At 38.7% G+C, this 4,436-nt stretch overlaps 1 pseudogene; it reads right to left on the bottom strand.

Annotated features, from left to right (window-relative positions):
• Positions 1-405: 405 nt before the first annotated feature.
• On the bottom strand, positions 406-1,173 carry LOC112826544 (nascent polypeptide-associated complex subunit alpha pseudogene; annotated as a pseudogene).
• Between the last annotated feature and the right edge of the window lie 3,263 nt (positions 1,174-4,436).

The raw sequence follows: 4,436 nt of genomic DNA on the forward strand, positions 1-4,436 counted from the left end.
AATAACTTGGTAATAACAGTAATACTTCCATAATGCTGAATATTTTCCAGAAACTGATTTGTGTATATTGTATGTGTATGCTTGTACATGTTTGTTTAATTTTTGTAGCAACCCTATAGGTAGATACTGTTATTTTCTCCAATGTGCAAATATTGAAATTAATAAGCAGAACTGTCCCAGTCTCAAACAATCAGTATTTAGAGAAACAGGAAGTGAACATAGAAGGCTTGCTCCAGAGTCTGTCAAATTTCCCACCAGAAAACTAATTTTATTAAGGAATTTGCCATGCCAGAAAAACTTAAAGTACTTAACAAATGTTGGTTCAAAAAATCAGGATAAGAAAGAAGAATTCTGGGAACCTGGGAACATGGTAATCTTTTTTTTTCAACAAGAAACCGTAACTTTATTAATGATAGAAACAGTACAAATTTCAAACCAAGCTGCAGTTATTCTTTTGAAACACCAAAAAAAGTCCTCATTTTCAGATGGTTACATTGTTAATTCCATAATAGCATTTAGGATATCATTACTGTTGTTCTTCAAGGCTCGGGCTGCCTTTGCTCTTGACACATTTGCTTGTGACATGACCAATTCTATGTACTTACCTGTACACCAGCTTTATCAGCCTCTTCTTCTTCACTCTCCTCTTGTACAGTTGGAGTCTGTGTGTTTCCTTGAATGTTTGAGACAGCTTCACCTTGAACTTTGAATTTCTCAGCAGCTGCTAGTTGTGCTTGCTGAGATAAATCCCCAATCTTGGCTCCCCCCAAAACTATGTAGGTATCTGAAGCTGGGTTCTTGTAGACATCTGGTTTTGTGATGACAAAGAGGATATTCTTAGAATTCCGGATAGTGACTCTTGTAACCCCTGTAACCTGTCGAAGACCCAGTTTGGACATAGCCTTCTGTGCCTTCTTTTCACTCTGGCTCTGTTTTGCTTTACTGACTGGTTCTTCATCGATTTCAGTGGCTGCTGCCAGCTGGGCCTGTTGTGTGGTTGCCTGTGTGGAATCCTGTTCCTCAAGCTCTGGTACTGAGTCATCACTGTCAGATTCTGTTCCAAACCCTGTCTCAGTCTGGGGCTGTGACAACTACTGCTCTGTAGCAGGGACAGGTTCTGTGGCTTCACCAGGCATTTTGTGAGGGGAACGTGGAACCAAGATGGCGGCAGAAAGAGAGCCACAACGTGGTAATCTGATCGTGTTTTTCTCTCCCTCCACTTCCTCCTTCAATCCATTTTTCTTTCCTGATTCAGGGGAATCCAGGGATCCTTAGGCAGACTCCTGTGTGGGGAAACTTGGGTTCTGAGGGATTTTATGCCTATTTAATGGTGTACTCACTGTGCTGATCCAAGAATTAAAAGATGGAAGGCAACAGATCCTGGAAGGGCTGACCCTAAGAGATCTGTACCTTCCCAGATGATATCACAGTTGTTGTTATTGTTGTTGTTACTATTATCATTACTTTATTTCAAGGGTTTTTTGTGTTTTATTTTACTGCATTTGTATTTATTCTAATCATGAGAGGCCAGAGTTACTTAGGTCATTTGTAATTTTCCTTAGTTGACTCATTGGAGCTCACTCAGATCTGATGGATGGCATTGATAAAACAGATGGTCAAAGGCCAACCGTTTCTATATCTGTCTTATCTGCACACATGCACACACACACACACACGTGCACACAAACACACAGACACACACAGACACACACACTTGACTTGAACTAATAGAGTAACTGAATAAATGGAATATGAGTGCCAAATGAGATATCTTGACATGGAAGGCAAATAGTATATGGGAAATTCTAATACTGTATTTTTTTTTAAATCAAAGCTAAGAAGTGCTTAGTGTAAGACACATTATTATTTTGTGTAATTAATCCTAAGAAAGAACAACTCTTTCCATTTAAACTGTGACATGTCATCAATTGTAAGATTCATTCCAATTTCAGAGAGGTTAAAATGCAAAAAAAAGTCTAAGAGCAAATAAGATGTGGTAATATGTTAGCATTATCTTTTTTAATTGAATGCAAAGTAACAGGTTTTATGGGTAAGAATGAAGAAAGGAGGACAATTTTTTTTATTTTTATAATAATATAAAGAATAATAATATAAAACAAGATTATATAAGCATAAATAAGTTTAATACACATAAATGTACATTTAAAAGTATAATTTGAAATAAGTGTAGATAAACTAGATTTTAGAATTTAAATTCATAAAATGAGTGATTACAATAAGCTAAAACTGAACAAATTCATACTATCTTCCTTTTACTAAGAAAACATGTGAAAGACATGATCCAAAAATTTGATCTTACTGGAGAAGAGTTAAGATGGCAGAGTAGTAGGAGGACCCTATACTTGCCTCATCCCTCCAACACAACTTGATAAATATCAAATCATTCTAAACATCCAGGAAATTGATCTGAGGACTGAGAGAACAAACAGCACAACTAGAGGGAGAAAAGAGGCCACATCCTGGAAGGTAGGTGATGCAGAGAAGTGATTTGAGGGAGAAAAAAGAACCACCTGTGCCGCACAGAGGAGGGAGCCCTAATCAGAGAGAGAGGAGAGAGAAGAGACAGAGAGTGAACAGAGTGTAGGGCATTGCACAATAAAAACACTTCCCCAAAATCAATGACAGGAAAAATGAAAGGGGCTGATTATTGCAAGTTTTTTAGCAGACTTCAAAGACTGAACATTTAGAAGTTCACACCATCACAGGGAGGAGCCTGGTGGGTGCAGAGGTACTCTGGTGGAAAAGGAGAGAAGAGGCCTGGGGGCAGACAGTGTCATCTGAAAATCACCTGGGTCACACTGGGAGAGACAGTTCCCCTTCTTGGAGTGCACTTGGGAGAGATGGCACTGCCTCTTTGGAGACAAAAGAGCCAGTGGACACCATTGAGCTACCCCATTCATTAGCATAAGAGCAGAGGCAGCTGCTGAGGGCAGCTAACTTGGACAAGGGCTTTTTGCTGTGTTTAACATAAACTCCAAGCCCCTGTACCATAGTGCACCTGCCCTTCTGGGACAAACTAACACAAGCCACAGTGCAGTGAAACCCTTCCCCAGAAGATCTGTGTGATTCATCACTTACATATAACACCCAGTGCTCATCATAACAAATGCCCTCCTTAGTACTCATCACCCATTTAGCCCACCCACCTTCCTCCATCAACCCTCAGTTTGTTCTCTATCATTAAGAGTCTCTTACAGTTTGCTTCTTGCTTTTTTTTCTTCCCTCCCCATATGTTCATCTGTTTTGTTTCTTAAATTCCACATGAGTGACATCGTATGGTATTTCTCTTTCTCTGACTTATTTGACTTAGCATAATACACTCCAACTCCATCCATGTCATTGCAAATGGCAAGATTTCATTTTTTTTTGATAGCTGAGTATATTCCCTTAAGTATTTATACCATCTCTTATTTATCTATTCATCAGTTGATGGACACTTGAGCTTTTTCCACAGTTTGGCTATTATTGATAATGCTGCTATAAATCCCAGGGTGCAGGTATCTCTTCAAATCTGCATTTTTGTATCCTTCAGGTAAAAACCTAGTAGTGCAATTACTGGGTCATAGGGTAGTTCTATTTTTAACTTTTTGAGGGACCTCCATCCTGTTTTCTAGAGCAGCTGCACCAGTTTACATTTCCACCAACAATTCAAGTGGGTTCCCCTTTCTCTACATCCTCACCAATGTATGTTTCCTGTGTTGTTAATTTTAGCCATTCTGACAGGTCTGAGGTGACATCTCATCATGGTTTTGATTTGTATTTCCCTGATGATGAATGATGTTGAGCATTTTTCATGTGTCTGGTAGCTATCTGGATATTTTCTTTGGAAATAGTTCTGTTCATGTCTTCTGCACATGTCTTAACTGGATTATTTGTTTTTGGGTGTTGAATTTGATAAGTTCTTTATAGACTTGGGGTACTAACCTTTAATCAGATGTCATTTGCAAATATATTCTCTCATTTCGTACATTGCCTTTTAGTTTTGTTGATTGTTTCCTTCGCTGTGCAGAAGCTTTTAATCTTGATGAAGTCCCAGTAGTTCATTTTCACTTTTGTTTCCCTTGCTTCTGGCAACGTGTCTAGTAGGAAGTTGCTATGGCCAAGTTCAGAGAGGTTGTTCCCTGTCTTTTCCTCTTCAATTTTGATGGTTTCCAGTCTCACATTTAGGTCTTTCATCCATTTTGAGTTTATTTTTGTGAATGGTGTAAAGAAGTGGTCCAGTTTCATTCTTCTGCATGTAAATGTCCAGATTCCCCAATACCATTTGTTGAAAAGGTTGTCTTTTTTCCACTGGATATTCTTTCCTGCTTTGTCAAAGATCAGTTGACCATATAGTTGTGGGTCCATTTCTGGGTTTTCTATTCTGTTCCATTGATCTATGTGTCTGTTTTTGTGCCAGCACCATACTGTCTTGA

The sequence above is a fragment of the Callorhinus ursinus genome, unplaced genomic scaffold, assembly GCF_003265705.2.
Source record: "Callorhinus ursinus isolate GAN/ISIS: 27379988/994484 unplaced genomic scaffold, GSC_fseal_2.0 scaffold7, whole genome shotgun sequence".
Lineage (NCBI taxonomy): Eukaryota > Metazoa > Chordata > Mammalia > Carnivora > Otariidae > Callorhinus > Callorhinus ursinus.